Raw genomic sequence first — 26,387 nt, 5'->3', positions numbered from 1 at the left:
CCCTTTGGTAACCATAAGTTTGTTTTCTGTGTCTGTTCCGTTTTGTAAGTAAATTCATTTGTATCTTTTTTTTGTAGACTCATATGTAAGTGATATCATATGATATTTGTCTTTCTCTGTTTGACTTTTAATACCCATTTTTAAAAAATGCACACAGAATAGTTTAAAAACTGGACTGTAGTTCTATCACTAGAAATTACAGAAAAAGTCAAAATATTGAAAAAGAACAGTATATTCCCAGATCACTATGGACTTAGACTAGAAAAGAGTATCATGCTTAGAAGAAAAAGAGAACATTTTTAGAAGGAAAATTTTGGCTATAGAAGTGTATATTAGAAAATAAGAAAAGCTGAAAACTCAATGATCTAAGCATCCATCTGAAGAGGGTGGAGAAAAAAGAACAAAACCAAAAGAAATTAGAAGAAAAAAAATAATAAACAGACATTCAACAAATCAATAAAGCCAGCAATTGTTCCTTTATATAATAAAATTGATGTTTATTACCAGGCACGTTTCACCATAAACTCATCATTTAAAAAAAAAAAAGAAAAGAGATAACTAGCTAAAATCAAGCATTACAAAATGAGGAACCTTACTCTACATCCTAATTCAGTATTTGGCAACCTGTAGTAATATTAACAGTATTCTGCTTGTGACATAACTTTTCATTGTTGCATGAATAATCTATACTACTCATGTATATAATTTAGAAAAACGGATAAAATAAAATATAGTCCCACTACTTAGGAAAAAGTATTTTCAATCCTAGATGCATATTGGAAACACCTAGAATGCATTATTTAAAATATTGACACCTAGGCCCCTTAGAGAATCAGTTAAATCAGAATTTCTAATTGTGACCCTATACCAGTTTATTATTTCAATTCCTCTCTTGGTTTTAATATTTAGTCATATTTGTGAACAACTTGGTATAGGAAACGATGACATTTTGATGTTGTCCTTCCTGTCATTTTGCTTATATAGACATACACTATGGAGTTTTTTCGGAGAAGGCAATGGCACCCCACTCCAGTACTCTTGCCTGGAAAATCCCATGTACAGAGGAGCCTTGTAGGCTGCAGTCCATGGGGTCACGAAGAGTCAGACATGACTGAGCGACTTCACTTTCACTTTTCACTTTCATGTGTTGGAGAAGGAAATGGCAACCCACTCCAGTGTTCTTGCCTGGAGAATCCCAGGGACAGGGGAGCCTGGTGGGCTGCCATCTATGGGGTCACACAGAGTCGAACACAACTGAAGCAACTTAGCAGCAGCAGCAGCATGGAGTTTTTTTAATAAGTAGATTCTTATTAAATATGCAACTTTGAAACCTTTTCAAGTTTAAAATCTAAACAGATTTACCAATGTGTCATAAACATCTTTCCAAATTAGTGAATGTACTTCTTCTGCTGCATTTTTAATAGTTATGTAGTATTTCATTATAGGGGTTTATTATCATTTATGTAACTAATCCACAATTATTGGGCACTTAAATATTCAATAGTATAAACACAGTGCTAAGAAATATCCTTATGAAAGTACATTTCACACATCTATAAAAATCATTTATTCAAATACTTTTGTACCAGTATAATGCAAATAGTTTGTGACAATTGGTAACTAAATTTTCATCTTAGGTGCTCACCTAGGCCTCATGTTGGTTATTTAGGTTGAGAGAAATACAGTAATATATTTTATCTTACTAACTTTATCATCCCTAACCCAGTGCATGATATACAGGAGACATATAGTACTTGTTGAATAAATGAATAAATTTAATTTTTGGTGCTAACTTGAATTCCTAGAGTATGTGGACCAGTCACATTCAAAAGAAAGGTACCTTGAGAGCATATCTGGTATGAGAAGCCAAACTTGGAATTTGTAACCCAAAATCTTTTACTTTCAAATTAAGAAATGAACTAGTTATTGAGATCTTTGCTCACATAGCCATGACACTTTAAATATGGCCATTTCAGCATATATGTTTTAAGCTACCATTTGTTGAATGTTTTATATCCATTATCTTATTTAATCTTCCCAACCATCCTATATAGTGAATACTATTGTTATCTTCATTGGAAAGGCTCAGTTCAGAGAGGCAAGGTGAGGTGGCATGCTTAAGGTCACAGAACCAGCAAACTTCAGAATGAGGAATTCATCTCTGGTTTGTCAGGCAGGGAAAAAAAGAAGCACTCTTATTTTTAACCACCGTGAAAAGAGAAAAGTCGCTTAGCCATGTCCTGCTCTTTGCATCCCCATGGACTATACAATCCATAGAATTCTCCAGGCCAGGATACTGAAGCCTCCAGGCCAGAATACCAAATACTGAAGCCATTCCCATCTCCAGGGGATCTTCCCAACCCAGGGATTGAACCCAGGTCTCCCACGTTGCAGGCAGATTCTTTACCAGCTGAGCCACAAGGGAAGCACTTTAACCACTGTACCTCCTAAGTAGTTTGGCTTTGTGATGCATTGAAGTATAATTTTTTATGTTGCAATTAAAAAATAACATCCTTACAATACCAATGCATGATGATGGAGAAATACTTGAAAATTCAGATAAATAAAAAGAATACAAATTATGCCTAAACTAATTATAGTATCTTTTGGGAGAGCAGTGAAGTGAAGTGAATTCTCCAGGCCAGAATACTGGAGTGGGTAGCCTTTCCCTTCTTCAGGGGATTCTCCCAATTCAGGGATCAAACCCAGGTCTCCCACATTGCAGGTGGATTCTTTACCAGCTGAGCCTCAACGGAACCTCAGGAATACTGGAGTGGGTATAGCTTGTCCCTTCTCCAGGGGATCTTCCCGACCCAGAAATTGAACCGGGGTGTCCTGCATTGCAGGTGGTTGCTTTACCAACTGAGCTGTCAGGGAAGCCTAATACTTGGGAGAGCATTACTTTTTTTCAATCTAAAGTATTTCACACTCTGACATCACATTTCCCATCATTCATTTTTGCTTACTATCTATAATCTTAAAATTTGGGTACTTAACATGCACGGAAGCAGCACAAACAGCATGTATATTTTAACTGACCATTGGCTATTTTTCCCCCAAGCATTCATCCATTGATAATTCAATCATAGATTTTTATTAAACTCCTGTTTTGTTCCATGCATTCTGCTACATTTTAAGAATTCATCAGCGATCAAAAACAGACATGGTGCCTGCTCTCATGGAACTCTCAGTGGATATGAAGAGTGTGATATGAATAAAAAATGACATAAATAAATGTAAACCTGTCATTATAATAAACACTATGCAAGAAAAGGATGTGAGTTTGTAAGAGGAGAATGTGACCTAGTCAGAAAAGGCTTTCTTGATGATAAGATAATAAATAAGCTGATATTTGAAGGAAAGGTCTTTAAGGAAGGAGGAGCCTTCCAAGGAAAGGTAATATTTGCAAAGCCCTGAGGGGCCTGGTGGGCTGCAGTCCATGGTGTCGCTGGGAGTTGGACACGACTGAGCGACTTCACTTTATTTTTTCACTTTCATGCATTGGAGAAGGAAATGGCAACCCACTCCAGTGTTCTTGCCTGGAGAATCCCAGGGACGGGGGAGCCTGGTGGGCTGCCGTCTATGGGGTCGCACAGAGTCGGACACGACTAAAGCGACTTAGCGGCAGCAGCAGCAGCAGAGAAAAAGGAAACCTGGAAAATGAGGAATATAGAAAGAAAACTGTTATGGCTAAGAATACAGACAGCAGCTGGAGACTGTTATATGTGACTGGAGAGGAAGGTGTGGAATAAACTATGCAAAGGTCCTGAGGCAGGATCATACCTGGTATACTCGGGGAGCAACAAAGATCCCAGCATGGCTAGGATGGTATAAACAAGGATGGTAGAAAGTGAAATTAGAGCATCAGTAAGGTGCTAGATAATCTTGTAATGCTCCCCAATAGCAGTTTGTGCAGTTATAAGAATGTTCTATATGTGCTGTCCACTGATGGCCACTGTTCACTTGAAATTGAGCGCTCAAAACTATAGCCAGTACAATTGAACTCAATGCTTAGTTTAATTTAATTTAAATTTTAATAGCCTCTAGCTGCAATGATGTCCAATATAGTGGCTGTTGAACACTGAAAGTGTTGCTAATGTAGCTGGAGAACTTAATTTTAAATTTGAATTAAAATTAAATAGGCTAGTGGCTACCATGTTGTACAGTACAACTGTAGCCTTCTGGCCTTTGACTTTTACTCTAAAATTAATTTAAGTTGCCAAATTTGTCTTTTGTTTTACTTTTAAGTAAAGTAAGAAAATTTTCTTCTTTGATGGGATAAATGAGATGTGAAGGTATGCATGCATGCATGCTCAGTCACGCCTGACTCTGCAACCCTATGGACTGTAGCCTGCCAGGCTCCTCTGTCCATGGGATTCTCCAGACAAGAATACTGGAGTGGGTTGCAATTTCCTCCTCCAGGGGATCTTCCCGATCCAGGGATTGAACCCTCATCTTAGGTCGCCTGCATTGGCAGCTGAGTTCTTTACCAGTAGTGTATAAGTAAACCTAAATAAATACATCATTTTCCTGACACGTATTTAATTGATATCTTGAGATGTACCTCAGAAAATGAAAATGTAATTAGAGCATATCTAACTTTTTCTTTCTGGGCTTAGCTTAACTGTCTTGTCTTCATTAAAGCCATCCCTGACCCCCTGCTGAGGAGGTAGGTCCTACCAGTTAATATTCTCATAGAGCACTGCTCTTTCTCTTCATATCTCTTGCCAGATGTTTATTTATGTAGATATTTGTATAACTATGTAATATCTTTACCACCACCCCTAACCACATATAGAATTATTATCTAAGGCAGAATCTTAGTAAGCCCTTAATGAATATTTGATAATAGAGTAGATGAATAAAGAAATGAATAACTATTTAGCATTCTTTTCTCTAATATTGGAGAAGGAAATGGCAACCCACTCCAGTACTCTTCCCTGCAAAATCCCATGGACAGAGGAGCCTGGTAGGCTACAGTCCATGGGGTTGCAAAGAGGCAGACACAACTGAGCGACTTCACTTTCTTTCCTTCACTTTCTCCAATATACTGATCCATCGGTACTACTAACCCCTACCTCTGAACATGTAGCTTTAGGGGACTCCCTTTAACCATTTATTCATCCCATTTGCTTAAACCTTTGATAAGCATAAGTGTCAATATCATCCTAATCCATTAAGCAGTCTTTATTGAGAGATTTTTTTCCTACCCAGTTAGAAGGAATTTAATCATCTTAAAGTAAGATCCAAAAGAACTTGTAAAAGGTTGCTTGGTGAACTGTGTGGCTCAGAACTGAATTACTCTACAGTAACAACCCACGGTCTGTCCCTCAGCTTTCATGTAACTGGTATGATTCTACTTTATTTCAAATGAATTGCCCACTTTGAGACAGGGAAGTAAGGTGTATGACAAATGGCAGTTACCTCATGGCATTTTGTTTAGCTAGCTTTACACAATTCCATCATCTTTAGGCTGCTTAAGGATGTATATGCCCTATGTTGAGTTTGTCTTTGGAATTCAGTCTCACCAAGAACCCTCAGTTCTGGTTCTGTAGCACCTGACACTGACTTTCAGTTACTTTGGTTCGCAGTGGGACTTCTTTCTCTACTACATTTGAGAGTAGGAGGACTGTCAGAACATCTTAGAATAATTTCTGAATTGTACTAAAAAATAGAAGCATATCATTGAGTCATTTCCTCTCATGAAACATACGTGATAGTTAGGCCTGAAGTGAGCATCCAGTGACCTGGGTTTCACTCTTAGCCTGCCTCCAGCTTACTGTATCACCCTCATATACTTAATCACTCTGTGCTTCCACCTAGAACTTGCCAAGAGAATCTCTTTTAATCCCTACCTCTTACAGTAATATTAGAAATAATAAAATGATTCACCTCTCTGAAGCTTACTAAAATCCTTCAGAACAAAGTCTGTACAAAGATTGTTGAATGTATATGTATAGCATTACTGCTATTTCAAGCCAGGAAAAACAGTAGCATCTATTCAGCTCACCACCTCAGGAGGCCTCTTAAAAACAGGTTGACTCAGCTATGTGATAGCTTATGATTTTTTATTGATATATGGTTCTCCTTTTCTGCCAAAGAAAAACCTTGAGTCTGGAAGGAAGAATTAAAAATAGGAGCTTCCTGGGAAACGAGTGTCACAACGAACTGTATATCAGTTTGTTCTTTAAGCAGGTATGGCAATTACCTTGGAATAGTAGGCCTTTATATTTTTTCTTAAGTGTTTTTCTTTATGCTTCATCATTCCTGACAAAAGAAACAAAGTAGTTAAGAGAAAAGCTACAGGTTGTTCTGAAAAGACACCAACTTCCTCAGGGAAGTAGTTGTCTCCAGCAATGCTCTGACCACAGGGTTGAGAGCTGCACTGGTCCAGTGAGTAAAGCATGGCCTTTTTGAATCATAACATGCTGTATGTTTTCTATTCCCACTGCTGCTGCCAGGATTTATTATCTCCTGCCCTGGGAAATCATAGCGCGCACGCGTGCACACACACACACCCACCCCACCCCACACCCTCATCCCTGTCCAGTGCACCCAGTGGGGGGGAGGGGACAGAAAAAGACAAAGTCATTTATATAATGTGTCTCCCTGCTGAGCCCCTAATGGCCAAAGCTTTTGTTCTGCATTCAGTGGCTGCATGTGATGGGCAGGAAGCCGCAGTCTCCCTTTGTTCCATGGCCTTATTCAGCAATTTAGATCCATCATAAAAATCAAATATGCATGTTGCAATCGCCTTGCCTACAACAGCTTCAATTTTCACCTTTCTTTAATTTGAACTCCACAGGGGAAGAAAGAGAAGGAAGGGAGAAAGGGAGAATGAGGGAAGGAAAAAAATTGCTTTGTGTTTTTGCTCAGTGGACTGTGAAAATAGGCAGTAATGAAAAAATATATTTTAATCTCACGATGCATCCCATTCAAAACAACATATACCAACCAAACCAAGCCAGTAGAATCCCTTCTGAAAATGCCCTCAAACCATACCAGTTGGCTAAAGTTCCAAAACTGGATGTGAAATGATAGGAAAAGAGAAAAGCATGAGAGTATTACAAAAGATTAGAAACAGGAAGACTGAGAAGGCTGGCTTTTGGGCTTGAGAAGTCATCCTGTTCAGGGAGGTGAAATCTACACCACTTTTAATTATAGCCAGAAAGACTGTTTTACGTTCATATGACTGTCATGAATTTCTTTTGTAAAAGAAATGATTTGGGGAATAGAGGGAGTGAGAGTTTACATTTAAATATATATTTCCTCTCCAAATAAAAATGAACACATTGACAGAGATGTTTTTGTCCACTTATTGATTTGCACACTGTTTTTAAAAATTTCCCAGAATTTCAAAGGATATGTTCCCTGGGGTTCAAATAAATTTGCATCAGCAGCTTTGATATTGATTATTTAGAAAAATACAGAAAATCTTCACCTATTTCATTATTAGACGTAAGTGGTGACTTTACAGAAGACTTTGTGCCCTAATGTAAACAATATGGCCAATATTTATCTTACTTATTAAAAAAATAAAAGATATGAAGAACTATGCCTCTTTATGCCTGGTTTCACTTACTAATACAGATTTTGAAGGCTTAAGCTAAAGTTGAAGCTGACCAGTTTTGAAGAGTCTTTGCCTGTTCTTATAAATGGAGCTCTTTCAGGGTAATTCCAGGGAGATTTGCTGGAGGCAACATTAGACAGACATTGAACATAATATAGGATGGATGCACACTGAAAGAGTGATCTTGGTGATCATTCAAGGTTGAAAAGCCTTTGATTGTCTTGAGTGGAGCTTCTAGAAGATGTACTGAATGAGTCTGGGATCAAAACCAATTTCACAAGTTTGATCCAGTTGTAATATGGAAATCCACCAGATTCTGCCATGACTAATTAGAGATGTGTGAAGAAGGTTTCTCTTTCCCAACATTATTGATTTTCCTTTCAAACCCCCCAGTTTCACAGAGAAAATCTCTGGCATTTAAAAGTGTTCAATTTAGTACAGTTCACTGATGCATGTAATCTTTGCTAACTGCATCCCATTTTCTCTGAACTTGGTTTTTCAGGCCCTCTCATGTTCTGAATGTATTTTAAATTTGCTTTAGGTTTTGAGTGAAATAAAAAATGTGCCCAGGACATGTGAGCACTGAGAATAAATTTAATATTGGTTTTTATTTTAGTTGTAATTTTCCCCTTCCTTCTGTTGGAAATACAGGAAAATTTTCATGCCCATAAAAAAAGTGTAGTTTTAAAACATAGATTCTACACAATTTAAGCTTACATATGAGTCAAGGGATTTATGTCTTGAATCTTATCTGTTCTGGAAAAAGTGAGAAAATTAAGATGGCTAATAGTACTTGGAAATTTTTAACGTTGGAGGAAATCTGTGATTGAATAGTATAACTCAGGCAAAAGCTATGGCTATGGCCATAACTATGGCCTTAACTCCTTTCTCCCCACCCCATCTTTTAACACTGCCCCACATCTCTTAGAATATTGTGAACAGATAGACTGGAAGGAAAGTTATGACCAACCTAGACAACATATTCAAAAGCAAAGACATCACTTTGACCAAAGTCCTTCTAGTCAAGGCTATGGTTTTTCCAGTGGTCATGTATGGATGTGAGAGTTGGACTATAAAGAAAGCTGAACACCAAAGAATTGATGGTTTTGAACTGTGGTGTTGGAGAAGACTATTGAGAGTCCCTTGGACTGCAAGGAGATCCAACCAGTCCATCCTAAATGAAATCAGCCCTGATGTTGAAGCTGAAACTCCAATACTTTGGCTACCTGATGCGAAGAGCTTACTCATTTGAAAAGACCCTGATGCTGGGAAAGATTGAGGGCAGGAGGAGAAGGGGATGACAGAGGATGAGATGGCTGGATGGCATCACTGACTCAATGGACATGGGTTTGGGTGGACTCCGGGAGTTGGTGATGGACAGGCAGGCCTGGCGTGCTACGGTTCATGGGGTCACAAAGAGTCAGACACAACTGAACGACTGAACTGAACTCATACCCTGTAACTTCTCATTAAAGTCTGGTCCATATGCCATTTTGTGTTTTCAACTTCTCTCATATGAGGAAAGATGCTTAGACAGATGTATCAAATGATAAACACTGCATATTGGAGAGTGAAGCCTTTTCTCTTTGAATTTAAGATTATTTAATGTGTAAGGTTTATCTTTAATTGAACATTTTCCTCTCCTCTTTCATATGGGAACTTTTTAACTTTTGGTCCTTCGTTTGTTCTTCTTAAATAAATTGTGGAAGCCATAGAGGTAAAAATTGTTTGACTATTTTCTTGACCAGTCTTCCTTTTCAGGCCACCTGGTTTACATTTCAGGTCGTTCCAGCTGCTAACATTATTCTTGCCTATGCTTTAAACATAAATGTTAGATATCTTTTCCCTTTAAGATCTTAGAGTCCTCACAGTGCCTCTTTCCCCTCCGTGTTAAATACATGTTGAACTAATGACAAGTCTCAACATAAACAGTCTGTATATATAGATTCTGTCTCTATATATACAGTTTTATAGAAATTTAGGGTATAACCTCTAGAATTATACTTCTCTGTTCAAATTCTGTTTCCATCCTTGACCAGCTCTATGACCTTGGGAAAGTTAAACCTTTGTATTTTCGTTTGTAAAATGAGTATATGAGAATAATAGCGTCTGATTCATAGGATGGTGAGAGTTAAATGAGATTCTGTGAAATGTTGTTTCAGGTTGGGTTCCTAGGGAAACAAACTCTCAGGTCAAAGTTAACATTCAGGATGTTTCTTATTTATTAGGGATTACTCTTTGGATTAACACCTGTAGGAAATGAGCTGCACTGCATCCCAGCGAAGACCTCAGCCAACCCCACAGGTAAGTTTTTTCAATGAGACCTGGTAGTTGAGGGCTGTCTTCTTTTGGAACTCCCATCAACTAGTCCAATAAGTCCTTCATTCCTGAGGGGAATCTAGGTCACATATTACAGTGTCTTCCAGAAGTTATTTAGTGAGTGTTCAACAAGTATTAGTTATATGGCAGTACCAGCATATATTTACAGGTGAGACCATTCTCATTTTTCATGACCCCAGTCAGTTGCTCCCATTATATATTTTTATTACAAGGGGCAATATAGTGTTGTGGTAAGAGCATAGCTCTGAAACAGGACCTCCTGTGTTTGAGTTGCATTTCCCCAACTCTTTTAATAGTACCTACTAGCATGTGATATACTCTATTGTGCTTATTGTTGTTAGTATTTTCTTTTTTCTCAAGTTAAACATGTAGTCAGAAAGTACTTTGGAATCAGAGAATTCTTAGTTTAAAACCCAGCTCTTTGACTTACCAACTCTTTTGATCATGGGCGAGTTATTTAATGTGATACTCAGTTTTTACGTGTGTAAAATAGGAATAATGATGTCCTTAAAAGAATGCACTAAGAATATAAAGGTGTTAAAAGCCTCTTTTTCAGTTCCTTATCTGAAATACGGAAATATCTTATACTTGCGATGTTGTAAAGACTGTACATTACGTGAGTTCATATATGAAAAGCACATAGAATGATGCTTGACATGAGGTACACATTCAGTTAAGTGTTAGCTATACGACAACTGCATAAAGCCCTCTACATAGTGCCTTGCAAATAATGAGCACTCAGATACTATTTTTGGAGTCTGTCAAGGATGTTTAATTCTTTCCATGTAGCCTTTATTTCCTATTTTATCTGGCCTGCTGTTCCTTTGTTTTTGATTTGTTATATATATATAATATATTATTATATATATTATAATACTATATTATTATATAGTCTTATATATTATATATTATATATAATATATATTATTATATTATATATTATAATAATATAAATAATATGTATAATATATTGTATATATAAACCTTTGTTTTGATTATTCCTTTCCTCTTCCCTCACTTCCTTAGAGTTCTAGGATGTTACATGTAGATCAACATTAAATCATATTTTTGTAACACAAAAAAAGTTACTTTTTTTGTTCTTGAGATAAAAAAACTGATCAGGGATTAAACATTATCTTCAGGTACAGGAAGGCTCTTGTTACGGAGATGATGGTTGCCAGTTCTTGTCCATCTTCAGGACAGAAGAGAAATAGACTTAAATGTAGCATAAGTACTGTATGAATGACAAAAAAGAATGATAGAAAAAAAAGAATGATAGAATCTCCAACCCTAAGAGAGACTAAACATGAAGAATGTTCTTAATTTACCTACAATGGCTGTGTATATGTGTTCCCAGCCAAAGGAAGGAGATTAAGTTTTTCCTATGCATAATGAAAATGTTATTTATTTTTAACATTTAAAATTTTTATTTTATATTGTTGTATAGTTGTTTTACAATGTTGTGTTAGTTTCAGGGGTACAGCCAAGTGATTCAGTTGCACATTCATATATATATATATATATATATATATAGTTTTAGATTTTTTCCAAAATAGGTTTTTATAGACTATTGAGTAGAGTTCCATGTGCAATACAGTAGGTCCATATTGATTATTTTATATATAGTAGTGTGTTAATCCAAAACTCCTAATTTATCTTAACCCCCTTCGACCCTTCCCCTTTGGCAACCTTAAGTTGTTTGTTTTTCAGTCTGTTTTTAAAATAAATTCATTTGTATCATTTTTTAAGATTCCACATAGAAGTGGTATCATGATATTTCTCTTTCTCTGCCTGACTTCACTTAGTATGATAATTTCTAGGTCCATGCATTTTGCTGCAAATGGCAATTTTTCATTCTTTTTTATGTATTTATTTACCATATCTTCTTTATTCATTCCTCTGTGGATGGACATTTAGATTGCTTTGTTGTCTTGGCTATTGTAAACAGTGCGTCAAGAACATTGGGGTGCATATATGCTTTCGAACCATGTTTTTTCCCAGATACATGCCCAGGAGTGGGATTGCTGGGTCATATAGTTGCTATTTTTAGTTTTTATAGGGAACCTCCTTACTGTTGCCCACAGTGGCTGTACCAGTTTACATTCCCACCGACAGTATAGGAAGGTTCCTTTTACTCCATACCCTCTCCAGCATTTATTATTTGTAGACTTCTTGATGATAACCATTCTGACTGGTGTGAGATGACATATCATTGTTTTGATTTGCGTTTCTCTAACAATTAATGATGGTGAGCATCTTTTCATGTGCCTCTTGGCCATCAGTGTGTCTTCTTTAGAGAAATATCTGTTTAGCTCTTCTGCCCATTTTTTGACTGAGTTCTTTGTTTTTTTTTTTTAATATTGAGCTATATTAGCTATTTGTAAACTTTGGAGATTATCATTTGCAAATATTTTCTCCCATTTTTTCTGTTGTCTTTTCATTTTCTTTATTGGTTTCCATTGTTGTGCAGAAGCTTTTAAGTTTAATTAGGTCCCATTTGTTTATTTCATTCTCTAGGAGGTGGATAAAAAAGATGTCACTGTGATTTATGTCAAAGAATGTTTTGCCTATGTTTTCCTCAAAGAGTTTTATAATATCTCGTCTTATGTTTAGGTCTTTAATCCATTTTTAGTTGATCTTTGTGTATGGTGTTAGAGAATATTCTAATTTCATTCATTAACATGTAGTTGTCCAATTTTCCCAGCACTGCTTGCTGATGAGACTGTCTTTTCTTCCATTGTATACTCTTGCCTCCTTTGTTATAGGTAAATTGACCATAGGTGTGTGGGTTTATTTTTGGGCTTTCTATCCTGTTCTGTTGATCTGTATTTCTGTTATTGTTCCAGTACCATACTTTTTAAAATGACTGTAGCTTTGTAGTATAGTTTCAAATCAGGCATCCTGATTCTTCTAACTTTGTTTTTCTTTCTCAGGATTGCTTTGGCTATTTGGGGTCTTTTGTGTTTGCATACAAATTGTGAATTTTTTTTTGTCTAATTCTGTGAAAAATACCATTGGTAATTTGATAGGGATTCCAGTCAATCTGTAGATTGCTTTTGACAGTATTGATTCTTCCAATTTAATAACATGTTGTATTTTTCTATTTGTCTATATCATCTTTGATTTCTTTCCATCAGTACCTTATGCTTTTCAGTATAGGTCTTTTATCTCTTTAGCTAGATTTGTTCCTAGGTATTTTGTTTTATTTTGATGTAGTGGTAAATGAGAATGTTTCCTTATTTGAGTATTGCTACCCAGCTTTCCTTTGATTTCCATTTTCATGAAATACCTTCCCCCTCACTTTCAGTCTGTATGTGTTCCTAGATTTGAAGTGGGTCTCTTGTTAACAGCATATATACTGGTTTTGTTTTTGTATCCACTTAGCCATTCTGTGTCTTTTGTTTGGAGTATTTAATTCATTTTCATCAAAGCTACTTATTGATATGTGTGTTCTTATTGTTATTTTGGGATTTGTTTTTGCAGGTCTTTTTTCTTGCATTGGTCTTTTGTTCTCTTGTGACTTGAGGACTATCTTGAGTGTTAGATTTAGATTTTGTGTGTGTGTGTGTATATCTGTTGGTTTTTGGTTTGCAGCTACCATGAGGTTTTGATACAGTAGTCTATAATCATACAAAATTGTGTTAGGTTCCTGGTCTCTTACTTTCAAATGTGTTTCCAATAACCTGCATTTATATTCTTGAAATATGTGTGTGGATGATTTCCAACCTTTCCTGTATGTTTACCTTTACCAGTGAGCTTCCCCATTTGTAATTTTCTTGTTTCCAGTTGTGGCCTTATCTTTTCCACCTAGAGAAGTTCCTTTAGCATTTGTTGTAAAGCTGGGTTGGTTTTGCAGAATTCTCTTTTAGCTTTTGTTTGTCTGTAAAGCTTTTGATTTTTCTGTGAATGAGAGCCTTGCTGTGTATTCTTGGTTGCATGCTTTTCTCTTTCATCACTTTAAATGTTTCATGCCATTCCTTTCTGGCTTGCACAGTTTCTACTGAAAAATCAGTTGATAACTTTAGGGGATTCCCCTAGATGTTATTTTTTGCCTTGACTTGTTGATTTTAACATTTTCTCTTTGTCTTCAATTTTTGTTAATTTGATTAATGTCTGTCTTGGCATAATCCTCCTTGTGTTTATCTTGTATGGGACTATCTGTACTTTCTGGACTTGAGTGAGTGTTTCCTTTCCCATGTTAAAGATGTTTTCAGTTATTATCTCTTCATATACTTTCTCAGGCCCTTTCTCTTTCTCTTCTCCTTCTGGGACCTCTATAATGTGAATGTTGATGTGTTTAATGTCCCAGAGATCTCTTAGACTGTTCTCATTTCTTTGCATTCTTTTCTCTTTTTGTTCTGTGGCAGTGATTTCCACCAGTCTGTCTTCCAGTTCACTTATCCCTTCCTCTGCCTCAGTTATTCTGCTGTTGATTCCTTCTGGTATATTTTTTAAGTCATTGTATTGTTTATCTGTTTGTTCTTTAAATTTTCTACCTGTTTGTTAAACATTTCTTAAATCTTCTCATTCTGTGCCTCCATTCTTTTTCTGAGATCTTGTATCATCTTTATTATACTTATTCTTTTTCAGGCATATTGCCCATCTATACTTTACTTAGTTGTTCTGGGGTTTTATCTTTCTTTTTTTCAACCATATTTGTCTCCCATCTCATTTTGTCTAGCTTTCTGTGTCTGTGGGCTCTTTTCCATAGGCTGCAGGATTGTAGTTCTTGCTTATGGTGTCTGTCCCCTAGTGAGTGAGGTTGATTCTGAGGCTTGTTCAGGCTTCCTGGTATGAGGGACTGATCTCTGTCCACTGATGGTGGAGCTGGATCTTGTCCCTCTAGTGGCTGGGTCATGTCAAATGGTGCATCTACAGGTGACTGTGGGCTTAGAAGGACTTTAGGCAGCCTGTCTGTTGACAGGTGGGGCTGTGTTCCTGCCCTTCTGGTTGTTTGGCCTGAGGCTTTTCAGCACTAGAGCCTGCAGGCTGTTGGATGGGGCCAGATCTTAGTGCCAAAATGACAGCCTTCAAGAGAGCTCACACCAATGAATATTCCCAAGGGGCCTCCACCACCAGTGTCCTTGACCCTGCACTGGGCATAGCCAACCTCCACCAACCCCAGGATGCCATCCAAATCCTGTAGATAGGTCTGGCTCAGGCTCCTGTGGAGTCACTGCTTTGCCCTGGGTCAGAGAAGAATCTGTTTTTTCCAGACCTGTAGAGTTCTTGCACTCGAGCCCCACTGGCCTTCAAAGCCAAATGCTCCAGGGGCTCCTCCTCTTCATCCCAGACCGCCAGGCTGGGTGGTCTGACGTGAGTTTAAGAACTCTCACTCTTGTGGGAGAACCTCTGTGGCATAATTATTTTCCAATTTGTGGGTCACCCAACTGACAGGATTTGATTATATTGCAAAAGCACCCCTCCTATCTTGCTGTGGCTCCTTCTTTGTCTTTAGATGTAGAGTATCTTTTTTGGTAGGTTCCAGGTTTTTTTGGTGATGATTGTTCATCAGTTGTGATTTTGGTGTTTTCGTGAGAGAAGGTGAGCTCAAGTCCTTCTATTCTGCCGTCATATCTACAGTCCCTCAAGAAGATTCTAATGAGTCCTCTTCTAACTTCATAATCCTGTGATTCTTTTTTCCCTAAATATTTTAACTATAGGATGGGGTGGGAGGTAGGAGGGGGGTTCAGGATGGGGGACACACATGTACACCCATGGCTGATTCATTTGAATGTATGGCAAAAACCACTACAATACTGTAAAATAATTAGCCCCCAATTAAAATAAATAAATAAAATTTTAAAAAAAGATCAAGGTGTGTACCTTGCTTGAGCTATAGTCTTCTGTTTTCATGTTGTCGTTCCTGGTTTTATAATAACTGATGCCTCTTATAAACACATCAGAAAGGATCTTGGTTTGGCACGGCCATCTACTATTTCTAACAACTTATAAACCTTTCCTCTTTACAAAAGTGTATCAGTTCAGTCAGTTGAGTTGCTCAGTTGTATCCAACTCTTTGCAACCCCATGGATTGCAGCACTCCAGGCTTCCCTGTCCATCACCAACTCCTGGAGCTTGCTATAGTAGTAAATAATAAGGTAGCCATAACTTTCATTTGCATTCCAGCAAAAATAGCCTGAATAAATTCACCTTATTCCCACACAGGTTTTTAAAAATTACTACATTTTAGAGTTAAACAGTGCCAAGTGTTAAGATTTTGCATTAAATTGTTGTTTTGAAAGAATTTGATAGTATAATTATGGCCTTTATAGTCAATCATATAGAAAATCATCTTAATTAAACAAAAACTGAAAGAAAAGAAACATTTTGATTTTTATTTCATAGGAATAAGAGGAAGAGTAGCTCAAAATAGATGCAAGATGCAGGCATCTGTAGAAATAAAAAAAAGAAAAATTCTCAAAAACTTAGACTTGTCTTTTGCCTATGGTGAATGTATTTATTTTCATGATTTCACCCATCAGTGCCGGAGAAGGCAATGGCAACCCACTCCAGTACTCTTGCCTGGAAAATCCCATGGACGGAGGGGCCTGGTGGGCTGCAGTCCATGGGGTTGCTAGGAGTCAGACAGGACTGAGCGACTTCACTTTCACTTTTCACTTTCATGCATTGGAGAAGGAATTGGCAAGCCACTCCAGTGTTCTTGCCTGGAGAATCCCAGGGACGGGGGAGCCTGGTGGGCTGCCGTCTCTGGGGTCGCACAGAGTCGGACATGACTGAAGCGACTTAGCAGCAGCAGTAGCAGCAGCAGCAGCAGCAGCACCCATCAGTAGTTCATTTATTTCAATTGTAGCAATTGCCTGCCAGTCTTCTCTGTTAGTAACTGACACTGAAGGGGGCCAGTGAAAGTGAGAAATGGTTCTGCTCCTGCAAGTTATAATTTAGCAATGTATGTACAAATAGTACAAAATACAGTGTTGCACTATTTGTAGAAGTATCTCAGTGAGCTTCCTGGAAAAGATGATATTTCAGATGGAACTTGATGGATGTGGATAGCCAGCGCAGAGAGAATTGTAACCAGTACCCCAAAGCAGAAAAGCATTTGGTTTAGTCAGAGAAGGATGAGTCATAGTTAAGCTAGGAAAAGAAACAAGCAGGTAGAATCCTGGAGCCAGAATCCCTGGGTAAAACTCTCAGTACTGAAGCCTATTATCTGTGTTCTTTGACAAGTGACTTGAACTCTGTAAAATGGGGATAATACTTTATCTGTAAAATGGGAATAATATTTTTACCTTCCTTACAATGAAGAATAAGTGTAACTACCTAGAATAGTGCTGGGCACATAGTGTGTACTTTGTAAGTGTTAGAAGGTGAGAGAGTGGAGAATCTTCCCTGGAAGCCACTGAGCATTTGTGACCAAGAGGGTAAAAGACAAAAGAGTTATGCTTTGAGAAGATGATCTTGGTGGTAGTGTGCATAATTGATCATCAGAAAGACATTACTTAAAAGACAGAGGTCTGGGAAGGGGAAATGAGGATTTGGGCTGGGGCATTGACTGCAGGAATGAAAAAGAAAAGATGGATGCAAGAGATGATATAAGGTCCTCATGACACGTGTACTAACTTTTACAACTCTTGATAGTATCTTTGTTTTTGAAACAGGAGTCATTTGGAAATAGGTCTAGTAACCAAGGTGGGAGGTTTTTGGTTCTATAAAGAAAAAGATGAATTTTTAAAGTAATTACATGGATTTTGTCTGTCTTCCTAAAATGATACTAAAGCCCATTTCAAAAGAACTTTGCTAGAAAACAAAAAATGTGCAGTACACTTATCAGTGGAATAGACATATAATTTTCCCCACAGTAAGGGAAAATCCTCACTTAGTTGTATGAATGTTAGTGTCCTTAATCAGTAATATTGCATATACTAACTTTTTAGTGAAAACATTTAATAAAGTTTAAATTCTATGAGGCCACCATCACCGTGATACCAAAACCAAAGACAATGCACAAAAAAGAAAACTACAAGCCACTATCACTGATGAACATAAATGCAAAATTCCTCAATAAAATTTTAGAAAACAGAATTCAGCAACACATCAAAAAGCTCATACACCATGATCAAGTTGGGTTTATTCCAGGGGTGCAAGGATTCTTCAATATATGGAAATCAATTAATGTGATACACCATATTAATAAATTGAAAGATAAAAACCATATGATCATCTCAGTAAATGCAGAAAAAGCCTTTGACAAAATTCAGCACCTATTTATGATTAAAACTCTTCAAAAAATGGGCATAGAAGGAACCTACCTCAACATAGTAAAGGCCATATATGCTAAGCCTAAAGTAAACATTCTTAATGGTGAAAAACTGAAAGCATTCCCTCTAAGATCAGGAACAAGACAAGGCTGTCCACTCTCACCAATATTATTCAACATAGTTCTGGAAGTCCTACAGCAGTCGAGAAGAAAAGAGAAATAAAAGGAATCCAGATCAGAAAAGAAGTAAAGCTGTCACTGTTTCCAGATGACATGATACTGTACGTAGAAAACCCAAAAGATAGTATCAGAAAATTACTAGAGCTAATCAGTGAATTTAGCAGTTGTAGGATACAAAATCAATACACAGAAATCACTTGTATTTCTATATACTAACAATGAAAAATCAGAAAGCAATTAAGGAATCAATCCCATTCACCATTGCAACAAAAAGAATTAGATATCTAGGAATAAACTTACCTAAGAAGACGAACTGTACACAGAAAAATCTAGGAATAAACTTAACTAAGAAGATAAGATGACATAAACAGATAGAGAGATGTTCCATGTTCCTGGGTAAGAAGAATCAATATTGTGAAAATGACTATACTACCAAATGATCTACAGATTCAATGTGATCCCTATCAATTTACCAATGAAATTTTTCACAGAACTAGAACAAAGAATTTCACAATTCATATGGAAACACAAAAGACCTCGAATAGTCAAGGCAGTCTTGACAAAGAAGAATGGAACTGGGGGAATCAAACTTCCTGACTTCAGATTATACTACAAAGCTACAGTTATCAAGAGAGTATGGTACTGGCACAAAAACAGAAATACAGACCAATAGAACAAGATAGAAAGCCCAGAAATAAACCCATGTACCTATGGATACCTTATTTTTGACAAAGGAGGCAAGAATATACAATGGGACAAAGAAATCCTCTTCAATAAATGGTGCTGGGAAAACTGGACCACTACATGTAAAAGAATGAAATTAGAACACTTCCTAATGCCACACACAAAGATCAACTCAAAATGAATTAAAGACTTAAATGTTAAGACCAGAAACTATAAAACTCTTAGAGGAAAACATAGGCAGAACACTCGATGACATAAATCAAAGCAAGATCCTCTATGACCTACCTCTTGTTGCTCCTGCTGCTAAGTCACTTCAGTCGTGTCCAACTCTGTGTGACCCCAGAGACAGCAGCCCACCAGGCTCTTCCATCCCTGGAGTAATGGAAATAAAAACAAAAGTAAACAAGTGGGACCTGATTAAACTGACAAGCTTTTGCACAGCAAAGGAAACTATAAACAAGGTGAAAAGACAACCCTCAGAATAGGAGAAAATAATAGCAAGGGAAACAACTGACAAAGGATTAATTTCCAAAATATAAAAGCAGCTCATACAACTCAATACTAGAAAAACAACCCAATAAAAAGTGGGAAAAAGACGTAAACAGACATTTATCCAAAAAAAACATACAAATGGCTAATGAACACATGAAAAGACACTCAGCATTGCTCATTGTTCAGTTCAGTTCAGTTGCTCAGTCATGTCCAACTCTCTGCGACCCCATGAATCACAACACGCCAGGCCTCCCTGTCCGTCACCAACTCCTGGAGTTCACTCAGACTCACATCCATCAAGTCAGTGGTGCCATCCAGCCATCTCATCCTCTGTCGTCCCCTTCTCCTCCTGCCCCCAATCCATCCCAGCATCAGAGTCTTTTCCAATTGAGTCAACTCTTCACATGAGGTGGCCAAAGTACTGGAGTTTCAGCTTTAGCATCATTCCTTCCAAAGAAATCCCATGGCTGATCTCCTTCAGAATGGACTGGTTGGATCTCCTTGCAGTCCAAGGGACTCTCAAGAGTCTTCTCCAACACCACAGTTCAAAAGCATCAATTTTTCGGTGCTCAGCCTTCTTCACAATCCAACTCTCACATCCATACATGACCACTGTAAAAACCATAGCCTTGACTAGATGGACCTCTGTTGGCAAAGTAATGTCTCTGCTTTTCAATATGCTATCTAGGTAGGTCATAACTTTCCTTCCAAGGAGTAAGTGTCTTTTAATTTCATGGCTGTAGTCACCATCTGCAGTGATTTTGGAGCCCCAAAAATAAAGTCTGACACTGTTTCCACTGTTTCCCCATCTATTTCCCATGAAGTGATGAGACCAGATGCCATGATCTTCGTTTTCTGAATGTTGAGCTTTAAGCCGACTTTTTCACTCTCCACTGTCACTTTCATCAAGAGGCTTTTTAGTTCCTCTTCACTTTCTGCCGTAAGAGTGGTGTCATCTGTGTATCTGAGGTTGTTGATATTTCTCCTGGCAGTCTTGATTCCAGCTTGTGTTTCTTCCAGTCCAGCGTTTCTCATGATGTACTCTGCATAGAAGTTAAATAAGAAGGGTGACAATATACAGCCTTGACGGACTCCTTTTCCTATTTGGAACCAGTCTGTTGTTCATGTCCAGTTCTAACTTTTGCTTCCTGAACTGCATACAGATTTCTCAAGAGGCAGGTCAGGTGGTCTGGTATTCCCATCTCTTGAAGAATTTTCTACAGATTATTGTGATCCACACAGTCAAAGGCTTTGGCATAGTGAATAAAGCAGAAATAGATCTTCTTCTGGAACTCTCTTGCTTTTTCCATGATCCGGCGGATGTTGGCAATTTGATCTCTGGTACCTCTGCCTTTTCTAAAACCAGCTTGAACATCAGGAAGTTCACGGTTCACGTATTGCTGAAGCCTGGCTTGGAGAAATTTGAGCATTACTTTACTAGTGTGTGAGATGAGTGCAATTGTGCGATCGTTTGAGCATTCTTTGGCATTTCCTTTCTTTGGGATTGGAATGAAAACTGACCTTTTCCAGTCCCGTGGCCACTGCTGAGTTTTCCAAATTTGTTGGCATATTGAGTGCAGCACTTTCACAGCATCATCTTTCAGGATTTGAAAGAGCTCAACTGGAATTCCATCACCTCCACTACCTTTGTTCGTAGTGATGCTTTGTAAGGCCCACTTGACTTCACATTCCAGGATGTCTGGCTCTAGGTGAGTGATCACACCATCGTGATTATCTGGGTCATGAAGATCTTTTTGTACAGTTCTTCTGTGTATTCTTGCCATCTCTTCTGAATATCTTCTGCTTCTGTTAGGTCCATACCATTTCTGTCCTTTATCGAGCCCATCTTTGCATGAAATGTTCCCTTGGTATCTCTGATTTTCTTGAAGAGATCTCTAGTCTTTCCCATTCTGTTGTTTTCCTCTATTTCTTTGCATTGATTGTTGAGGAAGGCTTTGTTATCTCTCCTTGCTATTCTTTGGAACTGTGCATTCAGATGCTTATATCTTTCCTTTTCTCCTTTGCTTTTTGCTTCTCTTCTTTTCACAGCTATTTGTAAGGCCTCCCCCGGCAGCCATTTTGCTTTTTTGCATTTCTTTTCCATGGGGATGGTCTTGATCCCTGTCTCCTGTACAATGTCACGAACCTCAGTCCATAGTTTATCAGGCACTCTCTCAGATCTAGTCCCTTAAATCTATTTCTCACTTCCACTGTATAATCATAAGGGATTTGATTTAGGTCATACCTGAATGGTCTATTGGTTTTCCCTACTTTCTTCAATTTAAATCTGAATTTGGTAATAAGGAGTTCATGATCTGAGCCACAGTCAGCTCCCAGTCTTGTTTTTGTTGACTGTATAGAGCTTCTCCATCTTTAGCTGCAAAGAATATAATCAGTCTGATTTCGGTGTTGACCATCTGGTGATGTCCATGTGTAGAGTCTTCTCTTGTGTTGTTGGAAGAGGGTGTTTGCTGCCACCAGTGCATTCTCTTGGCAAAACTCTATTAGTCTTTGTCCTGCTTCATTCTGTATCCCAAGGCCAAATTTGCCTGTTACTCCAGGTGTTTCTTGACTTCCTACTTTTGCATTCCAGTCCCCTATAATGAAAAGGACATCTTTTTTGGGTGTTAGTTCTAAAAGGTCTTGTAGGTCTTCATAGAACTGTTCAACTTCAGCTTCTTCAGCATTACTGGTTGGGGCATAGACTTGGATTACCGTGATATTGAATGGTTTGCCTTGGAAACGAACAGAGATCATTCTGTTGTTTTTGAGATTGCATCCAAGTACTGCATTTCGAACTCTTTTGTTGACCATGACGGCTACTCCATTTCTTCTGAGGGATTCCTGCCCGCAGTAGTAGATATAATGGTCATCTGAGTTAAATTCACCCATTCCAGTCCATTTGAGTTCACTGATTCCTAGAATGTCGACATTCACTCTTGCCATCTCTTGTTTGACCACTTCCAATTTGCCTTGATTCATGGACCTGATGTTCCAGGTTCCTATGCAATATGGCTCTTTACACCATCAGACCTTGCTTCTATCACCAGTCACATCCACAGCTGGGTATTGTTTTTGCTTTGGCTCCATCCCTTCATTCTTTCTGAAGTTATTTCTCCACTGATCTCCAGTAGCATATTGGGCACCTACTGACCTGGGGAGTTCCTCTTTCAGTATCCTATCATTTTGCCTTTTCATACTGTTCATTGTTATAGAAATGCAAATCAAAACTACAGTGAGATATCACCTCACACTGGTCAGAATGGCCATCATTGAAAGGTCTACAAACAGTGAATGCTGGAGAGGGTGAGGAGAAAAGGGAACCCTCTTGCACTGTTGGTGGGAATGTAAATTGATACAGCCACTATGGAAGATGGTATGGACATTTCTTTAAAAACTAGGAATAAAACCACCATGTGACCCAGCAATCACCCAACTAGGCATATAACCTAAGGAACCAAAATTGAAAGAGACACATGTATCCCATTGTTCATTGCAGCACTATTTACAATAGCTAGAACATGGAAGCAACTTAGATGTCCATCGACAGATGAATGGATGAAGAAGTTGTGGTATATATATACAATGGAATATTACTGAGCCATAAAAAGGATTGCATTGAGTCAGTTCTGATGAGGTGGATGAACCTGGAATCTATTATACAGAGTAAAGTGAGTCAGAAAGAGAAAGATGAATACTATATTCTAATACACATATATGAAATCTAGAAAAATGGTGCTGAAGAATTTACTTACAGGGCAACAGTGGAGAAACAGACGAAGAGAATAGACTTATGGACTTGGGGAGAGGGAAGGAGAGGGTGAGATGTAAGGAAAAAGTAACATGGAAACTTACATTACCATATGTAAAATAGGTAGCCAACAGAATTTGCTGTATGACTCAGAAAACTCAAACAGGGACTCTGTATCAACCTAGAGGGGTGGCATGGGGAGGGAGATGGGAGGGAGCTTCAAAAGCGAGGGGATATATGTATACCTATGGCTGATTCATATTGAGGTTTGACCGAAAACAACAAAATTCTGTAAAGCAAATATCCTTCAACAAAAAATAAATTTAAGAAAAAGTTTAAAAATAAGTCTTAATTTATAATTTTTTGCAGACATTCTTATGAATTAAGGTAAAAGTACTCACAGGATAAGGACTAAAATTTGGCCTTTTATTTATTTTCTGGTAATATATGTTCCTCTTGGATGTTGCCACAATTTGTTGATTTTCTTTCTGTTAATATTTGTTTTTATATTCTTTTTAAAATATACCAGCTACTTAAAATGGAAAAAGGGAGGGAGAGTGTTCAAGCCAGGATTTGTCAACTTTAGTGACTACTAAAGCTGGGGCTTTTATTACACTTAGGTAATCTGAAAGGTTTTGCACAGCTATTCAAAACAGCATTCTTACACAGCTATTTTTCTATATTCTATTGCAATCCTGATAACAGTGGATTTATTATGGGTCTCCTTACCATATTGTTTGCCTTTATGCAGTTCACTAAATATTGCCCCATGTGCTGATTCTATCAGCTTTCTCACTTTACACCTGCCCTGGAATGATAATAAAGGGCCAAAAGCTTTTCTAGGAGAATTTCACATGAAGCATTGAACATTATGTTTTACTAAAGACATCCTTTTCAGATATATGAACCACAATACAAATTTTTAAGGTGAAATTGCTAGAAATGTTTCGAAGATAAGCATACAACTTATAAATCTTTAAAAAATTATCAGTTAACAAATACATAATGGGATATACATTTTCACAGTAACCCACAAAATAGAATGATTAGTAATGTGCATTCTTGTGACTGGAGACTATTCCGGACTACAGTAGGAGTGGGGTTTCTTTCCACCAGGTATGTCCAAGGATCTCAACATCTGTTTTCACTTCCATAGTGAAAAAAGGTTTGAAACAATGTGATATCCTAAAAATGAAACAAAACTCCTTGATGAATAAAGAGCAGAAATCTTGATGGAAGTCTTTGTGAACCGTGGTTTCTTCCTTTGGTTGAAAAGAGAAGACAGTAGAAAAAACTTTCAGTATCAGTTTAACCAAAAGCATCAAGACTTCCATTGGAAATAATGGAAGGAACTGGGTTCTCTTTGTCAATTCTAATATAGAATTTTCTTCTTGATACTTGTTACCTAAGCCTCATTTGCAAATGAAAACATAGAAAAAATCATGTAGCAGCAAAAATGCCAGTGATTGTTTTTGAAACATAATTGCTTCTCAGTTTAAGGTTAACCATTTGCTACCTATGCTGCTGCTGCTGCTAAGTTGCTTCAGTCATGTCCAACTCTGTGCAACCCCAGAGACAGCAGCCCACCAGGCTCCCCCATCCCTGGGATTCTCCATGCAAGAACACTGGAGTGGGATGCCATTTCCTTCTCCAATCCATGAAAGTGAAAAGTGAAAGTGAAGTCTCTCAGTCATGTCCGACTCTCAGCGACCCCATGGACTGCAGTCCACCGGGCTCCTCCGTCCATGGGATTTTCCAGGCAAGAGTACTGGAGTGGGTTGCCATTGCCATCTCCGCTTTGCTACCTGTATCTTCTCCGAAATCCAAATATGGGTTTTTCCAAGCCCAGAAGTGGGAAATTGAGAAGCAAGAGACAGATCCAAGCTGTTAATCTTTCAGTATAACATCAGGCCAGTGAAAATGGAATGGGATGGAACCTATGAGGGCACATTGCAAATTCCTATATAAATCATCAGAGGAAACATGAACATCCAAAGTGTAAGACTGAATTCTCAGCCCTGGTTACCATTCTCTCCTTGAATATTCACAAAATTCCAAAGTAACTCGGGGTTATAAACAAAAAATTACCTGATCTGACTGGCTAGCTTTCATTTCTTAGCTGTGACATCTTAGTCTGTTTGGGCTGATAAAAAAAATACCATAGACTAGGTGGCTTATAAACAATACAAGTTTATTTCTCACACTTCTCAAGACTGGGAAGTCCAGGATCAGGTTATCAACAGATTTTGTGTCTGATGAGAACCTGCTTCTTGGCTCATCACTGGCTGCCTTTTCTGTCTTCACATGGTCAGGAGGAGTAAGGGGTTTTGGGGGGTCTCTTTTATAAGGGTACTAATCACATTGATGAAAGCTCTGCCCTCATGACCTAATCATCTCTCAAAGGCCCCAGCTTCAGATGCTACCACATTGAGGGAATAGGTTTCAACAGTTAAATTTGGGGGGAACACAAATACTCATTCTGTAGTACATGATGTTACCTTGTAGCTACTCTGGGCAGTATAACTTGTACTAGTCCAAAAAGCAGAAATAAAAACCTCACTTTTTTCAGGGACATTTTTGGCAAATGAAAGCAGAAACTTTAATGTCTGTTGGAAATGGCAATAAAAACTTCAAAACTCATTGAAATAACACATTTTGTTACTCTGTACATTCTACTGACTGTCCTTCTTAAGCCATTGCTTTGAAAGGAATTTCAGCAGTAACTGGTCACACAGTTATGCCAAGCATTTAAGTTGGGCTGAGGGCCTTCAAGCAAATAAGACTCCTGATAGAAAACAGAGTTCCCTGCATTATAGGTGTTTTAATATAACTAGTTGGCATGCAGTATAACTTCCTGTAGGGTATTGATTATTGATGAATATGGGTGCACTTTCTAAGTTGTGAAGCATGACCAAACATGTCTCATTTAGGATTATCCCATTCCCACTGACTGATACAGTGGTATTCATTCATTCAGCAAATGTTTACCAACTACATAGTACATACCAACTAATTTTATAAGTACTTGAAAAGCACTAATGACTAAAACACACAATTTTATACATAACCATGTAAATAAAGCATAACTTAAAAGTGGATTAATTAATAAAGACCTTCTGAAAGTGGTGTTCTGAGGAGAAGAAAGCAGG

The 26,387-nt window shown here is 37.8% G+C and overlaps 1 long non-coding RNA gene across 1 annotated transcript in view; it reads left to right on the top strand.

Annotated features, from left to right (window-relative positions):
* LOC133230381 (uncharacterized) overlaps nucleotides 1–26,387 on the top strand; it is a 167,672-nt gene that overhangs the window by 58,260 nt on the left and 83,025 nt on the right. The window contains exon 2 of the long non-coding RNA XR_009730837.1: nucleotides 9,799–9,874. This is a non-coding gene — a long non-coding RNA (uncharacterized LOC133230381). The remainder of the gene's footprint in view (nucleotides 1–9,798; nucleotides 9,875–26,387) is intronic.

Source organism: Bos javanicus, chromosome 18 (genome assembly GCF_032452875.1).
Source record: "Bos javanicus breed banteng chromosome 18, ARS-OSU_banteng_1.0, whole genome shotgun sequence".
NCBI lineage: Eukaryota > Metazoa > Chordata > Mammalia > Artiodactyla > Bovidae > Bos > Bos javanicus.
Note: the sequence above shows the minus strand (reverse complement) of the source record. Positions and strands in the feature narration are given on the sequence as shown.